Below are 21,594 nucleotides of genomic sequence, written 5' to 3' on the forward strand. Positions count from 1 at the left end.
CACGGACGCGAGCCTCCGAGGGTGGGGAGCAGTCACACAGGGAAGAAACTTCCAAAGTCTTTGGTCAAGTCAAGAGACTTGTCTTCACATCAACATCCTGGAACTGAGGGCCATATATAACGCCCTACGTCTAGCGGATACCTTACTTCGCGACCAACCAGTTCTGATCCAGTCAGACAACATCAGCACAGTGGCTCATGTAAACCGCCAAGGCGGCACAAGGAGCTGAGTGGCAATGGCGGAAGCCACCAGGATTCTTCGCTGGGCGGAAAATCATGTAAGCGCACTGTCAGCAGTGTTTATTCTGGGAGCGGACAACTGGGAAGCAGACTTCCTCAGCAGACATGACCTGCATCCAGGAGAGTGGAGACTTCATCAGGAAGTTTTTGCACAGATTGCAAGTCAGTGGGGACTGGCCCAGATAGACATGATGGCGTCCAGCCTCAACAAAAAGCTACAGAGGTATTGCGCCAGATCAAAAGACCCTCAGGCGGTAACTGTAGACACCCTAGTGACACCGTGGGTATTCCAGTCAGTCTATGTGTTTCCTCCTCTTCCTCTCATACCCAAAGTGTTGAGAATAATAAGAAAAAGAGGAGTGAGAACAATTCTTATTGTTCCAGATTGGCCACGAGGGACCTGGTATCCGGATCTGCTGGAAATGCTCACAGAAGATCCGTGGCCTCTTCCTCTACGGCTGGACCTGTAGCAACAGGGGCCCTGTCTGTTCCAAGACTTACCGCGGCTGCGTTTGATGGCGTGGCGGTTGAACGCAGGATCCTAGCGGAAAAAGGCATTCCGGATGAGGTCATTCCTACGCTGATAAAGGCTAGGAAGGATGTGACAGCTAAACATTATCACCGTATATGGCGAAAATATGTTTCTTGGTGTGAGGCCAGGAATGCTCCTACGGAAGAATTCCATCTGGGCCGTTTCCTTCACTTCCTACAGACTGGAGTGAATTTGGAACTAAAATTAGGCTCCATTAAGGTTCAGATTTCGGCCTTATCCATTTTCTTTCAAAAAGAATTGGCTTCTCTCCCAGAAGTACAGACTTTTGTGAAGGGAGTGCTGCATATTCAGCCTCCTTTTATACCTTCGGTGGCGCCTTGGGACCTTAACGTGGTGTTGAGTTTCCTTAAGTCGCACTGGTTTGAACCACTTCAAACGGTGGAGTTAAAATATCTCACTTGGAAGGTGGTCGTGTTATTAGCCTTGGTTTTGGCTAGGCGAGTGTCGGAATTGGCGGCTTTGTCTCATAAAAGCCCTTATCTGGTTTTCCATATGGATAGAGCGGAATTGCGGACCCGTCCTCAATTCTTGCCTAAGGTGGTGTCATCTTCTCATATGACCCAACCTATTGTGGTGCCTGTGGCTACGCGAGACTTGGAGGATTCCGAGTCCCTTGATGTAGTCAGGGCTTTGAAAATTAACGTGGCCAGAATGGCTAGAGTCAGAAAAACAGAAGCACTGTTTGTCCTATATGCAGCCAACAAGGTTGGCGCCCCTGCTTCAAAGCAGACTATTGCTCGCTGGATCTGTAACACGATTCAGCAGGCGCATTCTATGGCTGGATTGCCGTTACCAAAATCGGTCAAGGCCCAATCCTCTAGGAAGGTGGGCTCGTCTTGGGCGGCTGCCCGAGGGGTCTCGGCACTACAACTATGCCGAGCTGCTACTTGGTCGGGTTCAAACACCTTTGCAAAGTTCTATAATGTTGATACCCTGGATGAGGAGGACCTCCTGTTTGCTCAATCGGTGCTGCAGAGTCATCCGCACTCTCCCGCACGGTTGGGAGCTTTGGTATAATTCCAATGGTCCTTACGGAGTCCCCAGCATCCTCTGGGATGTAAGAGAAAATAAGATTTTAAACCTACCGGTAAATCTTTTTCTCGTAGTCCGTAGAGGATGCTGGGCGCCCGTCCCAAGTGTGGACTACTCCTGCAAGACTTGTATATAGTTTTGCTTACATAAGGGTTATGTTATCGTTTTCATCGGTTTTGGACTGATGCTATGTTGTTTTCATACTGTTAACTGGTTAGTATATACACAAGTTATACGGTGTGATTGGTGTGGCTGGTATGAATCTTGCCCTTAGATTAACAAAAATCCTTTCCTCGTACTGTCCGTCTCCTCTGGGCACAGTTTCGCTAACTGAGGTCTGGAGGAGGGGCATAGAGGGAGGAGCCAGTGCACACCCATACCTAAAGTCTTTCTTAAAGTGCCCATGTCTCTTGCGGAGCCCGTCTATCCCCATGGTCCTTACGGAGTCCCCAGCATCCTCTACGGACTACGAGAAAAAAATCTTATTTTTGATGAACATAGTCTTCTCCACATTTTCTGGAAGTAACCTCCTACGCCGATCGCTGACAAGGTTACCGGCTGCACTAACATCACCGCCAGCGGGTGGGTTAGGAAATCTTATCCTTTTTTCTTACAGCCCCAGTGGTGGGAGAAATTGAAGGAGGAGCTGTTGACGGGTCACGTTCCACTTGAGTTGACAATTTACTCACCAGCAGGTCTTTACACCTCTGCAGACTTGTGTCTGAGGGAAAGAGAGATACAACGTATGCTTTAAACCTAGGATCGAGCACGTTGGCCAAAATGTAGTGCTCTGATTTCAACAGATTGACCACCCATGAATCCTGGCAAAGCGAATGAAGGGCTCCATCCACAAGTCCACATGCCTAGCGGAATCGCTCCATTTTAGCTCCTCCTTAAATCTCTCCAGCTGCTTCTACAAAAGCCTGATGAGGGGAATGACCTGACTTAGGCTGGCAGTTTGAACTGACTACCCGTGTGGCAAGTTCAAAGGGTAGGAGAACCTTGCACAATGTTGAAATCATTCTCCACTGCGCTTGAGTCAGGTGCATTCCCCCTCCTTTGCCTATATCGTAGGCAGATATATAGGCTTGAATGGCCTTTTGCTGCTCCTCCATCCTCTGAAGCATATAGTGTTGAATTCTACCTTGTTACCACCTCATGCTTCAGTTGATGGCAGGGCAGGTTCATGAGCGTTTGCTGTCACTCCAGTCTTTGGCACGCAGTGGCAGATGGTCAAAAGTGGCCCGCAATTTTTCAGGCCACCAACAGCATCTCCTCTACACCCCTGTCATTATTCAAAAAATTCTGCACCACCAAATTAATTGTATGTGCAAAACATGGGATGTGCTGGAATTTGCCCAGATGTAATGCACGCACAATATTGGTGGTGTTGTCCGATATCACAAATCCGCAGGAGAGTCTAATTGGGGTAAGCCTTTCTTCGATGATGTCCCTCAGTTTCCGTAAGAGGTTGTCAGCTGAGTGCCTCTTATGGAAAGCTGTGATACATAGCGTAGCCTGCCTAGGAACAAGTTAGTGGGTGCGAGATGCTGCTACTGGTGCTGCGGCTGTTGTTGCTGCGGGAGGCCATACATCTACCCAGTGGGCTGTCACAGTCATATAGTCTTTAGTCTGCCCTGTTCCACTTGTCCACATGTCCGCAGTTAAGTGGACACTGGATACATCTGCATTTCGTAGGACACTGGTGACTCTTTTTCTGACGTCTTTGTACATTCTCTGTATTGCCTGCCTAGTGAAGTGGAACCTAGATGTGATTTGGTACCTGGGACACAATACCTCCATCAATTATCTAAATCCCACTGCACTAATGGCGGATACTGGACGCCATTCTAACACCAACATAAGTGTCAAGGCCTCAGTTATCTGCTTTGCAACAGGATGACTGCTGCCATATTTCATCTTCCTCACAAAGGACTGTTGGACAGTCAATTGCTTACTGGAAGTAGCACAAGTGGTCTTCCGACTTCCCCTCTGGGATGACGATCAACTCCCAGCAGCAACAACAGGAGTGGCAGCAACAGCAAGCGTACAACTTGAGGATCCTCCGGAGGAATCCCGGTAAGGAGAGGCCTCCTCAGTCTTGACAGTGACATGGCCTGCAGTACTACTGACGTTCCTGACTGAGGAGGAAGTTGATGTTGAGGGAGTTTGTGGTGTGGCTTGCAGGAGCTTGGGTACAGTAGGAAGAAGGGATTTAGGTGCCAGCGGACCGCTCTTACCCAAAGTTTCACAACTTGACACTGATTTATGATGAATGCGCAGCAGGTGACGTATAAGGGAGGATGTTCCTACGTGGTTACATCCTTACCCCTACTTATTACAGATTGACAGGCAACAGATGGCTTGACACCACCTGTTCGGATTTGTGGAAAAATAATTCTACACCGAAGAGGTGGATTTTTTGGTGGTTTGCCCAGGCATCACAATGGGCTTCTTCATCCCACGGACAACAGGTGTCTCCACGGTGCCTGACTTAAACAAACCACATCACCATCAGAATCCTTATCGTCAACTTCCTCCTCAGTGCCAGCGACACCCATATCCTCATCCTGGTACTTCAACAGTGACATCTTCAATTTTAATATCAGGAACTGGACTGTGGGTGCTCCTTCCAGCACTTACAGGGGGCGTGCAACTGGAGGTAGAAGACACCTCTTCCCGTCCAGTGTTGGGAAGGTCAGGCATCGCAACCACCAACACACTTGGACTCTACTTGGGGATACCATCTCAAAACGCACAGTTTTTTTCTGTGCTTTTTCCTGCTTAACTCTTTTAATTTTTCTAGCAGGAGGATTAAGGCTTCCATCGTCATGTGAAACTGAACCACTATGAAAAAAGTGTGGTCTTTTTGAAAATAAAAAAGACAAAAAGACAAAAGTGACTATATGCCTTTTCCAGGGCACACTTGTATGATTGAAAATATTAAAATGTAACTTTTATTGATATATACTAAGAAAGGAGGGGGGAGAGAAGGCATTTGGTGTGTGTCACATAAATGCGCACATGCTGTAATTTCTAGGCGAGAGAAGTTAAGTAAATGAGCAAAAATATTGTAGTCCCTTAATTATCACAAAAATTCCTTTATTTTCCTATACGGGGAATATATTTGTGGGAAAAAGTGGCTCTGTTAGGCTCAGTTTTTTAGTGTCAAGGGATCATTATTTAGTATATAAGAATAAATTACTGGTGTGGAAGAGTAAATTACCTACGGTACCTAGTATTCTCTGGTGGTTGCCCATCCAGGTACTGACCAGGCTCTGCAGTGTATAGCTTCCAAGATCAGACGAGATTGGGCATACTCAGTGCGGTCTGACCGTAGGTAAGTGAATCTCTCACATGTGCAATCAATCCAAACATACAGACAATCATGCAATTCATATGTTAGAATGATGGGTTTGAACTGACAAGTGCCTAAATATCTTTCAATATACTGGTAAATGCACTAGGTAGAAGATGTTGATGAGTAGCGTGTATCGTGATATGTAATTCTCAACATATACTGTATATACACTGAATTTGTGAGGAGCAGGAGCCAAGTCCACGTTTCTTAACACTTCTGCTGTTCGATCATCTGTTTTGAACATCGAATGACAGAATGAGAGAGTGGCAAAAAACAGACAATGGCTCAGAAGTATAGGGTGGAGGGGTACTTCTGCTGTCCCTAAATGGGGTGGCGTTCTGTTACCATAAGCATTGCAGAATGCCACTGGTGGTTATGGGATGAGAAAGTACCCTGAAAAAAAAGGAGAGAGCAAGAATTGAATTGGGAGAGCGTAGTATCCCTAGACATTGCATGCAGACTCAGAAAGAGACAATTTCAGTGCAGTATTCATGTACAATTCAGTGCAGTGTGCAGAATGATGTCTGACACAAAATAAGGTTATATGGGCCCTCATTCCGAGTTGTTCGCTCGCAAGCTTCTTTTAGCAGCTTTGCACACGCTAAGCCGCCGCCTACTGGGAGTGAATCTTAGCTTATCAAAATTGCTAACGAAAGATTCGCAATATTGCGAAAAAGACATCTCTGTGCAGTTTCTGAGTAGCTCGAGACTTACTCTGCCAGTGCGATCAGTACAGTGCTTGTCGTTCCTGGTTTGATGTCACAAACACACCCAGCGTTCGCCCAGACACTCCTCCGTTTCTCCAGCCACTCCCGCGTTTTTCCCAGAAACGGTAGCGTTTTTTCCCACACGCCCATAAAACGACCAGTTTCCGCCCAGAAACACCCACTTCCTGTCAATCACATTACGATCACCAGAACGAAGAAAAAACCGTGAGTAAAATTCCTAACTGCATAGCAAATTTACTTGGCGCAGTCGCAGTGCGGACATTGCGCATGTGCACTAAGCGGAAAATCGCTGAGATGCGAAGAAATTTACCGAGCGAACAACTCGGAATGACCACCATTATTCTGTAAATAGATGTTTCAACTTTTGCTGATAATTATATTTAAACAGAAACAATTCGGTGCAGTACTCAAAGGCCTTCATTCCGAGTTGTTCGCTCACTAGCGGCTTTTAGCAGCATTGCACGCGCTAGGCCGCCGCCCTCTGGGAGTGTATCTTAGCTTACCAGAATAGCGAACGAAAAATTAGCAAAACTGCTACTAAATAATTCTTAGCAGTTTCTGAGTAGCTCCGGACCTACTCACAGATTGCGATCAGCTCAGTCCGTTTAGTTCCTGGTTTGACGTCACAAACACGCCCTGCGTTCGGCCAGCCACTCCCAAGTTTCTCCAGACACTCCCGCGTCTTTCCCTGACACGCCTGCGTTTTTTTGCAAACCGGGAAAACGCTGAGTTGCCGCCCAGAAACGCCCCTTTCCTGTCAATCATTTACCGAACAGCAGTGCAACTGAAAAGCTCCGCAGGATCCACAGCAACACTGCTAAGTTTTGTGTTAAATAACTAAGCGCATGGGCCCTGTGTGCCTTGCGCATGCGCAATTTGCAACAAATCGCAGCATATCGAAAATCGGCAACTAGCGAACAACTCGGAATGACCCCCAAAGTAAAATTCAGTGCAGTATGCAGAATGATATAGGACACAAAGTAAAGTTAAATTATAAATTATTCTGTAAGTAGATGTTTCAACTTTTGCTAATAATTATAATAAGACAGAAACAATTTAGTGCAGTATGTAGAATGATGTATGACACAAAATAAGTTTATATTATTCTGTATATAGATAATGTTTGTCCCCTAAGCACAAGGTCCTATGAATGGGTCAAATGTCATAAATATGGTATATATACGCAAGGTAAAGATATGTGTAAAAGCAATAGTATACCACATCCACTACAATACTCCCATTGATTAGTGGGCAGTATGGAGGGATTGTTAGAGCTGCAGCGCTGACCTGGGCGGAAATCCTCCCCAGTGAGTGTCAGCAGTTTACCTTACTGGGTGTGCAGTCCACCCCTTTGTACCTCCATTCAATGGTGGGCAGTGTGGATTTTTCAAGTCCTAGATGGATGATTGTCTGCCGAGGAAAGGGGACACTGAGCTTGAAAGTGAAGCCGAGAGCCGGTGTCCGCAGTCCGCGCGACTGGAAGTTCGGGCACCGGAACCGGAAGTGACGTGCGTTTAACTCTGGGAGTTGATCGCCTGCTCCCGGAGCTCACAGCCACTTATCTAAACAGGAAACCCAGCCTATCAGGCATAGAGGTGTGTCAGGGGGTGATCCAGCTGATGTTTACATCATGCTGAGAGCAGCCTCCTTCATTGAATTGAATAAGATGTCCCTCTTATGGATTATCAATACATCTGAGGGAAATGTCTTTAATCATTCTAGGGAAGAGGAAATAGAATAAGTAAATAAATGAACTTGGCGTGCTATCATATTTTTTTATTTGTGCAAACTGGAGGGCGGGAGTAGCAAGTCTGCGCTGTATAGGACTGAGACAGCTGGCCGTGTGGAGAGTGCCAGAGCTCCCTAAGGGCTCAGTACAAAAGTGCAAAATGAAAAAGGGGGTGTGCTCTCTCTACAATGACGCTGGTCTCTCTTACGGTCACCTATGTATGTGGATAATTTCAAGGTGTGAAAGTGTATGTTGAAACACACTGGTATGGTAAATAAAATGGAATTTAATACAATACTAGCATACAATGTCTACCTTGCCTTGAAGAAGGGACCAGGCTATCCCAAAACGCGTTGGTGATACCTTGTGGCGCTGCCCACCCCCTGGACATTTGGCGGACTGTTTTCCTGATTGCCTGGAAGGGAATTCGATCAGAGAAGCCACCAGCAGGGTATTTCCCGGGGTACCCTGCCTTTATTTGACACTTGCGGCTCCTCCACCTGCATCGGTAGGATCACATTCCCCCCATGGCCTGTTCCTAGTCCACTTGATTTTTTATGTATTGCTTGTTTTTAGACATTGTATGCTAGTATTGTATTAAATTCCATTTTATTTACCATACCAGTGTGTTTCATATTTTTTTATTTGTTTGTAAGTTTAGAGGAATGTATATATGTGTCAAAAAAACCCGGACAGGAGGGGGATTTATCTTTTTTCTTGATTTTAAACTCCTGATATGTACATTATATCACCATGTTTATTTTGATTTGTTGTTGTCTGTATTTGGGATTTATAAAGAGACCACACTAATTGTTATTACTGCATGTATGGAGATCTATAACCAAATATTGTTGTTGGTATGGACAAAATTCCTATGTCTATGTGAGGAGTAATGTAAGTGGGGAAATTATATATGAGAAATGATGAAATAAAATATAAAATGAGAATGATGTAAACGTGTGTTTTTTTAGATTCCCGGTGGAGGTGATAAGACAGAGATAGGGGAGAACCCCCCCCCCCCCTTCCCTTTTTTTCCTTCCAGGACATCATCCAAACACACAATCAGTCTTACAGCCCATAAATCCCCCTCTTTTCCTCCCCCGCCCCCCATCTTTCCAGCCATCACCCATCCGGACCAACAGACGCCTTCCAATACTTAGTTTATGATTCACCCATTTCCCCACCACAATCAATGCACTTTTACACCATACAGAGCCACCTATTCCCCTTTGCAATACAATGTACACTCACATCTCACACAGCAACCCATTTCCCCATCTGGACATGATCTACTCCTACACACACCTCATACAATTCTCACCGTTTGTTTAACCCACTTATCTCAACAGCTCTGATATCACTCATGTACTTTCACATACACTCATACTTAGGCTTTCATGTCACTATTTAATCTTACAGAAATACACACACTTTCCAGCCATTCCAAGCCCCCTTTAAACCGCCATTTCCCTCATCCCTTCCCTCCCTACCATCCATGTGCACATTCTTCACACCATAACACCTTCCCCCATTCCACCATAAAACCACATCTTCCTTTCCCCCACCCAGGGCCAGCACGCATCACCTCATCAGTTGATCTTAACCCCAATCTCCCCCCATCTCTGTCTTATCACCTCCACCGGGAAGGCAAAAAAAAAAAACACACATGTGTAACCCTTCCCTTAATACTAAAGGCTGGGAGTTGATTAACTAGCGTACTAAGGGGTATATGCAATTGTGGTCGAATTCCGGCTGGAATTTGACCATTTTTGGATTCGACACAATTCGACAGTCGAAACCCTCCCGCCGGGACCCAAATTCCACATATTCAATAAATAATGGATTCGACAGTCCCGCTGTCGAAAAACAGACCAATTGACGAATAGTGGGTGGCCTGGATTCGACTTCATAGACGGCACAAAAGTGTTCAAAAAATCCTGAAAAAAAATGCGTGGGGTCCCCCCTCTTAAGCATAACCAGCCTCGGGCTCTTTGAGCCGGTCCTAGTTGAAAAAATACAGGGGAAAAAATGAATAGGGTCCCTCCATATTTCATCAACCAGCACCAGGCTCTGCGCCTGGTCCTGGTGCAAAAAATATGGGGGACAGAAAACGTAGGGGTCCCCCATATTTTTAACACCAACACCCTGCTCCACTAGTCAGAGAGATAATGCCACAGCCGGGGAACACTTTTATACTGGTCCCTGCAGCCGTGGCATTACCCCCCCAACTAGTCACCCCTAGTCGGGGTACCCTGGAGGAGTGGGGACCCCCTAAATCAAGGGGTCCCCTCCAGCCACACAAGGGCCAGGGGTGAAGCATGAGGCTGTCCCCCCAATCCATGGGCGGCGGATGGGGGTCTGATAGCCAGAGTGTAAAATGACAGAATATTGTTTTTTGTAGATGAACTATAAGTCCCAGCAAGCCTCCCCACAAGCTGGTACTTGGAGAACCACAAGTACCAGCATGCGGGGGGAAACGGGCCCGCTGGTACCTGTAGTTCTACTACAAAAAAAATACCCACATAAAAACAGTACACACACACCATGACAGTATAACTTTATTACATACATGCACACCAACATACACACATACTTACCTATGTTGACACGAAGAGTCGGTCCCATTCTCCACACAGAATCCACGGGGTACCTGTAAATAAAATTATACTCACAACAATCCTGTGTAGATCGGTCCTCTTCTTGTTTGTAATCCACGTACTTGGCAAAATAAAAAAATAAGATTTTACTTACCGGTAAATCTATTTCTCGTAGTTCGTAGTGGATGCTGGGGACTCCGTAAGGACCATGGGGAATAGACGGGCTCCGCAGGAGACATGGGCACTTTAAGAAAGAATTTAGATTCTGGTGTGCTCTGGCTCCTCCCTCTATGTCCCTCCTCCAGACCTCAGTTAGAGAAACTGTGGCCCCGAAAGAGCTGACAGTACAAGGAAAGGATTTTGGTAGTCCAGGGCAAGATTCATACCACCACACCAATCACACCGTATAACTTGAGATAAACATACCCAGTCAACAGTATGAACAATAACAGAGCAACAAGTCAACCCTGATGCAACCATAACATAACCCTTATTTAAGCAATAACTATATACAAGCATTGCAGAAGAAGTCCCCACTTGGGACAGGCGCCCAGCATCCACTACGGACTACGACAAATAGATTTACCGGTAAGTAAAATCTTATTTTCTCTAACGTCCTAGTGGATGCTGGGCACTCCGTAAGGACCATGGGGATTATACCAAAGCTCCCAAACAGGCGGTAGAGTGCGGATGACTCTGCAGCACCGATTGAGCAAACACAAGGTCCTCCTCGGCCAGAGTATCAAACTTGTAGAACTTTGCAAAAGTGTTTGAACCTCACCAAGTAGCCGCTCGGCAAAGCTGTAATGCCGAGACCCCTCGGGCAGCCGCCCAAGAAGAGCCCACCTTCCTAGTGGAATGGGCCTTAACTGATTTTGGCAGCGGCAATCCAACCGCAGAATGAGCCTGCTGAATCATGTTACAGATCCAGCAAGCAATAGTCTGCTTTGAAGCAGGAGCACCAAACTTGTTGGAAGCATACAGGATAAACAAACACTCTGTTTTCCTGACCCTAGCCATTCTGGCTACATAAACCTTTAAAGCCCTGACTACATCAAGCAACTCGGAATCCTCCAAGTCAGTAGTAGCCACAGGCACCACAATAGGTTGGTTTATATGAAAGGATGAAACCACTTTCGGTAGAAATTGTGGACGGGTCCGCAATTCTGCTCCCTCCCCATGGAAAACTAGATAGGGGCTTTTATGTGACAAAGCCGCCAACTCTGACAGCCGCCTAGCTGAAGCCAAGGCTAATAGCATGACCACCTTTCACGTGAGATATTTCAACTCCACCGTTTTGAGTGGTTCAAACCAGTGGGATTTCAGGAAACTCAACACCACGTTAAGATCCCATGGTGCCACTGGAGGCAAAAAAGGGGGCTGAATATGCTGCACTCCCTTTACAAACGTCTGAACTTCAGGTATAGAAGTCAACTCCTTTTGAAAGAAAATGGATAGGGACGAAATCTGGACCTTAATGGAACCCAATTTTAGGCCCAAATTCACTCCTGACTGTAGGAAGTGAAGGAAATGGCCCAGCTGGAATTCCTCCGTAGGGGCATTATTGGCCTCACACCAAGCAACATATTTTCGCCATATACGGTGATAATGTTGAGCTGTCACGTCCTTCCTAGCCTTTATCAGCGTAGGAATGACCTCATCCGGAATGCCTTTCTCTGCTAGGATCCGGTGTTCAACTGCCATGCCATCAAACGCAGCCGCGGTAAGTCTTGGAACAGACAGGGCCCCTGTTGCAACAAGTCCTGTCTTAGAGGAAGAGGCCACGGGTCCTCTGTGAGTATTTCTTGCAGATCTGGATACCAAGTCCTTCGTGGCCAATCTGGAACAATGAGTATCATTCACACTCCTCGTTTTCTTATTATTCTCAGCACCTTGGGTATGAGAGGAAGAGGAGGAAATACATAGACCGACTGGAACATCCACGGTGTCACCAGTGCGTCTACAGCTATCGCCTGAGAGTCTCTTGACCTGGCGCAATACCTCTGTAGTTTTTTGTTGAGGCGGGATGCCATCATGTCCCCCTGTGGCAGTACCCACCGACTTGCCGTCTGTGCGAAGACTTCCTGATGAAGTCCCCACTCTCCCGGGTGGAGGTCGTGTCTGCTGAGGAAGTCTGCTTCCCAGTTGTCCACTCCCGGTATGAACACTGCTGACAGTGCGCTTACGTGATTTTGCGCCCAGCGAAGAATTCTGGTGGCTTCCGCCATCGCTACCTTGCTCCTTGCGCCGCCTTGTCGGTTTACATGAGCCACTGCGGTGATGGTGTCTGACTGAATCAGAACCGGTTGGTCGTGAAGCAGGGTCTCCGCTTGACGTAGGGCGGTTGTATACGGCCCTTAGTTCCAGGATGTTGACTTGACCACAGACCTGGGAAATATCTTCCCTGTGTGACTGCTCCCCTCCCTCGGAGGCTTGCATCCGTGGTCACCAGGAACCAGTCCTGAATGCCGAATCTGCGGCCCTCGAGAAGGTGAGCACTCTGCAGCCACCACAGGAGAGACACCCTGGCCCTGGGGGATAGGGTGATTAACCGATGCATCTGAAGATGTTATCCGGACCACTTGTCCAGTAATTCCCATTGAAAGGTCCTCGCATGGAACCTGCCGAAGGGAATGGCCTCGTATGATGCCACCATCCTTCCCAGGACTCGAGTGCAGTGATGCCCTGACACATGTTTTGGTTTTAATAGGTTCCTGACCAGAGTCATGAGCTCCTGAGCTCTCTCTATCGGGAGATAAACCCTTTTCTGGTCTGTGTCTAGAATCATGCCTAGGAAAGGCAGACGAGCCGTAGGAACCAACTGCAATTTTGAAATATTTAGAATCCAACCGTGTTGCCGTTACACTTCCAGAGAAAGTGCTACGCTGATCAGCAACTGCTCTCTTGATCCCGCTTTTATGAGGAGATCGTCCAAGTATGGGATAATTGCGACCCCTTGCTTCCGCAGGAGTACCATCATTTCCGCCATTACCTTGGTAAATATTCTCGGTGCCGTGGAGAGACCAAGCGGCAACATCTGAAATTGATAATGACAATCCTGCACCACAGATCTGAGGTACGCCTGATGAGGTGGATAAATGGGGACATGAAGGTATGCATCCTTTATGTCCAGAGACACCATAAAATCCCTCCCTTCCAGGCTTGCGACGACCACTCTAAGCGATTCCATCGTGAATTTGAACCTTTTCAGGTATATGTTCAGGGATTTTAAATTCAATATGGGTGTGACCGAACCGTCCGGTTTCGGGACTACAACATGGTCGAATAATAACCCCCTCCTTGTTGAAGATACAATTTGTGAATTGCAGTTAACACTATTTCCCTCTCATGGGGGGAAGCCGGCAGGGCCGTCGGTGAGGGGGCATCTCCTCGAAGTCCATCTTGTATCCCTGAGACACAATATCTATTGCCCAGGGATCCAACAGGGAGTGAACCCACTTGGGGCTGAAATTTCGAAGACGTGCCCCCACCGGGCCTAGCTCCGCCTGTGTAGCCCCAGCGACATGCGGTGGATTTTGTAGAGGCCGGGGAGGACTTCTGTTCCTGGGAACTAGCTGTGTTGTGCAGCTTCTTTCCACTGCCCCTGCCTCTGGCAAGAAAGGACGCACCTCGGACTTTCTTGTTTCTTTGTGATCGAAAGGACTGCATTTGATAATGTCGTGCTTTCCTATGCTGTGCTGGAATATAAGGCAAAAGATCAGAATTACCAGCTATAGCTGTGGAAACCAGGTCCGAGATCCCTTCTCCACACAATCCTCAGCCTTGTAAGGTAAAACTTCCATATGCCTCTTAAGTCGGCATCACCTGTCCATTGCATGTTCCACAGGACACGTCAAGCAGAAATCGACATAGCGTTGACTCTAGAACCCAGTAGACTAATGTTTCTTTGGGCATGTTTATATATATATATATATATATATCTAAGACAGCTTCTTTTATATCTATCTATCTATCTATCTATCTATCTATCTATCTATCTATCTATATATATATATATATATATATATATATACATACATACTAGGGTCTCAATCTCTGCTGACAAGGTATCTGTCCACGCTGCTACAGCGCTATAAACCCATGCCGACACAATAGCCGGTCTGAGTAGAGTACCAGAATGTGTGTAAATGGACTTCCAAGTACTTTTACTGCATGCTATCTGCAGGATCCCTGAGTCAGCGCTACCTTTTGGGCAAACGTGACACCCTAGGGGAAGATTCCCATCGTATCCTGGCCCTAGTAGGGAAAGGATACTCCCTGAGAATTCTTTGTGGGGAACTGCAGTCTCTTGTCTGGAGATTCCCGCTCTTTTTCTTCATGAGAGGAGGGAAATTTACCTCAGCTTTCTTCCCCTTAAACATGTGTACCCTTATGTCAGGGACAGATGAGTCATCAATGATATGCAAAACATTTTTTATTACAATAATCATATATTGAATACTTTCCTGCCATTTTCGCTGTAACTTTGCATTATCGTAGTCGACACTGGAGTCAGACTCCGTGTCAATAACAGTGTCTATAATTTTGGATAGTGAGCATTGAGAGACTCTGAAGGTCTCTGTGACATAGGGACAGACATGGGTAGATTCCCTGTCTGTTCTCTAATCTTTTGTGCAATAAATTTACCTTAGCACTTAATTTCACATATCCAAACATGTGTCGGCGTTGTCGACGGAGACACCACTCACACACACATTTGCTCCATCTCCTCCTAGGAGATGTCCTTTTACCTCAGACATGTCGACACACACGTACCGACACACCACACACTCAGGGAATGCTCATCTGAAGACAATTCCCCCACAAGGCCCTTTGGAGAGACAGAGAGAGAGTATGCCAGCACACACCACAGCGCTATAAACCCAGGAATAACACAGTAACTTAATGTTAACCCAGTAGCTGCTGTTTATAGATTTTTGCACCTAATTATGTGCCCCCCCCTCTTTTTTTACCCTCTTCTACCGTGTATCTGCAGGGGAGAGCCTGGGGAGCTTCCTCTCAGCGGAGCTGTGGAGAAAAAATGGCGCAGGTGAGTGCTGAGGAAGAAGCCCCGCCCCCTCGACGGCGGGCTTCTGTCCCGCTTAAATATACATTTTCTTGGCGGGGGCTCATACATATATACAGTGCCCAACTGTATATATGTGTACTTTTGCCAACAGAGGTCCATATGCTGCCCAGGGCGCCCCCCCCCCCCCCTGCGCCCTGCGCCCTGCACCCTTACAGTGACCGGAGTATGTGAGGTGTGTGGGAGCAATGGTGCACAGCTGCAGTGCTGTGCGTTACCTCAGTGAAGAACGGAGTCTTCTGCCGCCGATTTCGAAGTCTTCTTGCTTCTCATACTCACCCGGCTTCTGTCTTCCGGCTCTGCGAGGGGGACGGCGGCGCGGCTCTGGGATCGGACGACGAGGGTGAGATCCTGTGTACTATCCCTCTGGAGCTAATGGTGTCCAGTAGCCTAAGAAGCTGGACCTAGTTTCAGAGAGTAGGGCTGCTTATCTCCCCTCTGTCCCACGATGCAGGGAGTCTGTTGCCAGCAGAGCTCCCTGAAAATAAAAAACCTAACAAAATACCTTCTCACAGCAAGCTCAGGAGAGCTCACTGAACAGCACCCAGCTCATCCGGGCACAGTCTCAAACTGAGGTCTGGAGGAGGGACATAGAGGGAGGAGCCAGAGCACACCAGAATCTAAATTCTTTCTTAAAGTGCCCATGTCTGCTGCGGAGCCCGTCTATTCCCCATGGTCCTTACGGAGTCCCCAGCATCCACTAGGACGTTAGAAAAAACATAGATAAAGTATACATGGGACCCCTGTCCCCGACTGGTGGGACCGCCCTGGACTGCTGTCAAAGAGGGTCCCTTCAGCCAATCAGGGAGCGCCACGTCATGGCACTCTCCTGATTGGCTGTGCGTGTCTGAACTGTCAGTCAGGCGGCACACTCGAGTCGATATACAATGTAACGCATAGGCGCTCCATTATATCCAATGGTGGGAACTTTGCGGTCAGCAGTAGACCACAAGAGTGACCCCACATAACCTCGCAGTCTACCGCTGAACGCAAAGTTCCCACCATTGCATTTAATGGAGCACCTATGTGCTACATTGTATCTCGAGTGCGCCGCCTGATTGACAGCTCAGGCACGCACAGCCAATCAGGAGAGTGCCATGACGTGGCGCGCCCTGATTCGCTGAAGGGACCCTCTTTGACAGCAGTCACGGGGGGTCTCGCCAGTCGAGGAAAGGGGTCCCATGTGTAAACATGGGACCCCTTTCAGTGCGTGGTTCGGGTTCTTCGGGTTATTTTTTTTTTTTTTGCCAAGTACGTGGATTACAAACAAGAAGAGGACCGATCTACACTGGATTGTCGCGAGTATAATTTTAGTTACAGGTACCCCGTGGATTCTACGTGGAGAAGGGGACCGACTCTTTGTGTCAACATAGGTAAGTATGTGTTTATGTTGGTGTGCATGTACGTAATAAAGTTATACTGTCACGGTGTGTGTGTGTTTACTGTTTTTATTTGGGTATTTTATTTTGTAGTAGAACTACAGGTACCAGCGGGCCCGTTTTCCCCCGTATGCTGGTACTTGTGGTTCTCCTACAGTTTTGCTACAAAAAACAATATTCTTTTTTTTGACACATGGCTATCAGCCCCCTATCCGCCGCCCTTGGATGGGGGGGACAGCCTCGAGCTTCACCCCTGGCCCTTGGGTGGCTGGAGGGGGGGACCCCTTGATTTAAGGGGTCCCCACTCCTCCAGGGTACCCCAGCCAGGAATGACTAGTTGGGGATTTAATGCCATGGCCGCAGGGACCTATATAAAAGTTTCCCCTGCCTGTGGCATTATCTCTCTGGCTAGAGGAGCCCGGTGCTGGTGTGAAAAATACAGGGGACCCCTACATCTTTTGTCCCCCGTATTTTTTGCACCAGGACCAGGTGAAGATCCCAGTGCTGGTTGTTAAAATACTGGGGAACCCCTGTCATTCCCCCCCCGTATTTTTACAACCAGGACCGGCTCAAAGTGCCCGAGGCTGGTTATGCTTAGGAGGGGGGAACCCATGCATTTTTTTCAGTAATTTTAACACTTTCACACCCCTTCCAACCTAAAAACATGCACTGATCTCTCCATATTATTGTAGTTATTAAAAATATATATATTCTTTAAAAAAAATCGATTAAATAATACTTGTGGCTCCTAAGGACAAACCAAGTAGATAACCCCTTCTAATATAAATAGATATGCTATTAGCAATAAAAAAAGCACAAAAAAATTAATGTTTTGAAAAATGTTTATTAGATCACGACAGGAAAATTAGGCGGAATGAAATTGACGAAATGACTGTAGAAAAGCACTGTTGTCGAATCGACATTCTTCAGTTGAATATACTTTTGTCGAAAAGCCGCATTTTAACATTGCAGACATGTCAAATTGAAAAAAAGTCGAATTGCCAAAAGTCGAAAATGAAATGGCAGGTTTTTTGTCGAAAGTACTGTATTGCATTGTCGAATCAAATTCGACAGGTTTTTTGTGATGAAAATGACCCGTTTTTTGACATTTTTGGCAATTCGACCGCAATTGCATATACCCCTAAGGGGTGATTACCCGACAGTTGTGCCTCCACTCAATCTACTTGCAGTGTAATTAGTCAGTGTAAGGCTCGCTTGAGTAAGCCTTACTTTATCTATACCTAATGTGTTGCTCGTGTTGTTCCCCTTAAATATATATATATCCTCTTATATACCTGTTTCCGTTTCTTTTCCAGGGTCTTCAGGTCGTTTCCCAAATGGACCTAGCAAATATGGTAAGTATAACACTTTAATGTATTATAACGAGTGCATCAGACACAAATAAATATTTCAACAATTGTACATTCACAACGCACACGAATCCCCGCTAGGCTCCCTTTGTACACCTATACAAATATCATGCATGCAGTACACAAAAAGTTCCCTTTAAAAATGGCGCCTTTAGATGCAGGAGTGACCCGGGTACTCTCAGTATGATAGTGCACTTTTAGGGCTTATGCATATGCATCCCATGAATAAAAGATAGTTTAATACTGAACAACTGGTACCACACCCGTTTTATGATAATTGTACTTCCTTTATACAGGAACAGCGAAGATGACACAAAGTTCTGTCTATTACTATCTTGAGAAAGTTACTCACAATTCCTATTGTCCTTTGTACAGATGGGAAGAAAGTATCTCTCGACTACACAAGCAGTAATAATAGCAGTTAATTAATTAATTGGTAGTAGGCTTGTCTCTTCTACTCAATAAAGCGAAACTGTAGCGGCTTAGTCCAGTACCAGACTCTTAAAGAACAAATTCAGTTCACATTCGGTAGCTGCGCTCCCTGGGCTTGACTGAAGTTTTTTTTTCTTGTATTGTAAATCAATGTATTCGCATCCTCCCTGTTCTTGTTTAGAATTAGATAGACGTCACTCACATTTAAACATATTCTATTTTAAGCACCTGCAGGTTTGCAGGTTTGTAACTGGATGATTTAATATATCTTAAGTGCCCGACTTCTCCCTTACCGCAGCACAATTTGCATATAATACGACAGAATTAATAAACTGTGGGTGATTTAGATTCGCTGTTATGCAATTTTCTTTCTCCGCTGCCAATGCCTTGTAACTAGGCTCCTTGTTATAGTTACTGATCTTTATTAACTTCTGAACAGAAGTATAAGGTATATCTATTAAATACAGTCAAAAGTCTGGGCTTTGAATTTAATATTCAGAGTGCTGCAATAAGAGGTCACGGTCTCGTCTTTCCTTCCTTATGCTGAAATGACTGACACCTTAAGCAATAGAGGATTTATGGCTGTAAAAGCAAGGTCACAGTTCTATTCTATTCCAATCACTACATGTACATCCTGACAGCACTTTCCAATATCCCCACTGCTCTATTAAAATATCTCATACAGAGCCGTAATATAGTTATTATAAGTCACTGGCTCATCAATAACTGCAGCCTAGTATCTGTATTTGCAATCATGTTCTAGTTGTGGCTAAAGCTCTGCAGTGATTTTACACTCACACGTCACACCTCTTTGATTTATCAGCACAGCGCTGCTGTGAGGTGCTGCCCCGACTCTCCTGCCAATGGCCTGCAGGTGTCGCCCTTAACAGTTATTGAAGCCTGATGTGGGTGGGAAAGAATGATGCGTCATCGTCATGTTGCCATGACATTTCACTTTTCTGACACTGCCTCTCCGTCCCTCAGCGCAGAGAACATGCGTGGGATTAAGTGTTTACTTGCCCCTCAGCGGCGCTGCCGTGCGGACCACTTCCAGCAAGGTCCCTGTTCTGACGTGCCTCCTCCTCCACACCACCGATAGGTGAGGGCGCCTCCCCGCTGCTTTAGCGCTACAGCCTCGGGCTCTCTAATTGTGCTGTCTCCCCTTCTCCTCCGGCGCTAATCGCACTGCCCTCAGAGCCGCCTTCTGACTCTTTCTCCGTAGCGGCTGTGGCGGCTGCCTCCCCTGCAGTGCACATGGTTTTGCCCAATTGCTATAAAAAATCCTACTGCGATCAACTTGGAATTACCCCCATAATCAAGAATAAAGATAAATCCCCCTCCTGTCTGTTTTTTTTGACACATACTGTATATACATTACTCTAAACTCCTCTATTATTTACAGAATAATATAAACTTATTTTTGTGCCATACATCATTCTGCATACTGCACTGAATTGCACTTTGAATACTGCACTGAATTGTTTCTGTCTTATTATAATTATAATTATCAGCAAAAGTTGAAACATCTTTTTACAGAATAATTTATAAGTTAACCTTACTTTGTGTCATATATCATTCTGCATACTGCACTGAATTGTACATGAATACTGCACTGAAATTGTCTCTTTCTGAGTCTGCATGCAATGTCTAGGGATACTACGCTCTCCCAATTCAATTCTTGCTCTCTCCTTTTTTTTCAGGGTACTCTCTCATCCCATAACCACCAGTGGCATTCTGCAATGCTTATGGTAACAGAACGCCACCCCATTTAGGGACAGCAGAAGTACCCCTCCGCCCTATACTTCTGAGCCATTGTCTGCTCCTCACAAATTCAGTGTATATACAGTATATGTTGAGAATTACATATCACAATACACGCTACTCAGCAACATCTTCTACCTAGTGCATTTACCAGTATATTGAAAGATATTCAGGCACTTGTCAGTTCAAACCCATCAGTCTAACATATGAATCGCATGATTGTCTGTATGTTTGGATTGATTGCACATGTGAGAGATTCACTTACCTACGGTCAGACCGCACTGAGTATGCCCAATCTCGTCTGATCTTGGAAGCTATACACTGCAGAGCCTGGTCAGTACCTGGATGGGCAACCACCAGAGAATACTAGGTACCGTAGGTATTTTACTCTTCCACACCAGTAATTTATTCTTATATACTAAATCATGATCCCTTGACACCAAAAAGTTGAGCCTAACAGAGCCACTTTTTCCCACAAATATATTCCCCGTATAGGAAAATAAAGGATTTTTTGTGTTAATTAAGGGACTACAATATTTTCGCTCATTTACTTAATAATAATAATAATAATTATTATTATTATTAATATTATTATTATTATCCTTTATTTATATGGCGCCACAAGGGTTCCGCAGCGCCCAATTACAGAGTATATATGCACAAATAATAATAATAATAATTACTTTATTTGTCATTAACAAGACAGCAACGAGATGTCAATGAAATGCAATTTGAACATTTTGCGCAAAGGAATAAACCTCCTAATGATAGTGTGTGGACCCTTATTCAAAAGTAAAGCATTCAATACCTTTAATACCAAGAAATAATGACACGGAGACTTGAATTTGGCAGAAAATTGTTAGCTATTTATTGTACCCTAACCATTAGAAAAAACCTGTAAAGTAAAATTTAAGTTAACATGCCGATTCAGCCGGCATATGGTGGCAGAAAAAAGAACGGCTATATTCAACTGACGATAACCTCAAAAAACATTAAAACCCAAACCGAATCCTAGGGTGGCGAACCACTTTCCCTCTGTGGGCCAACACCCACTTCGCCACCGCCGCATTCACCTTTTGCCTGGCCTCATCAATCGGGCGACCGTCGCCACTCCTTGCCAACGCAATCTTTGCACCATCATAGAGAACACCAAGACACAATTGGGCCACGTTGCGGCCACACTGGCCAGATCCTCCATCATGGCCCACTGCAGCTCCAAAGATGTCCTCTTACCCAGATCGTTGCCACCTAAATGGACAACCAGCACCCTAGGGACTCCATGCTCGCTGACCTGACTGACCAATCTACTCTTCAGATCTTTCCACAT

At 45.9% G+C, this 21,594-nt stretch overlaps 2 pseudogenes; one reads left to right on the forward strand and one right to left on the reverse strand.

Annotated features, from left to right (window-relative positions):
* Window positions 1-5,047: 5,047 nt before the first annotated feature.
* LOC135052438 (5S ribosomal RNA) lies at window positions 5,048-5,166 on the reverse strand (annotated as a pseudogene).
* A 15,364-nt stretch (window positions 5,167-20,530) lies between these two features.
* On the forward strand, window positions 20,531-20,649 carry LOC135052439 (5S ribosomal RNA; annotated as a pseudogene).
* Window positions 20,650-21,594: the final 945 nt, after the last annotated feature.

Source organism: Pseudophryne corroboree, chromosome 2 (genome assembly GCF_028390025.1).
Source record: "Pseudophryne corroboree isolate aPseCor3 chromosome 2, aPseCor3.hap2, whole genome shotgun sequence".
NCBI classification, from domain to species: Eukaryota; Metazoa; Chordata; class Amphibia; order Anura; family Myobatrachidae; genus Pseudophryne; species Pseudophryne corroboree.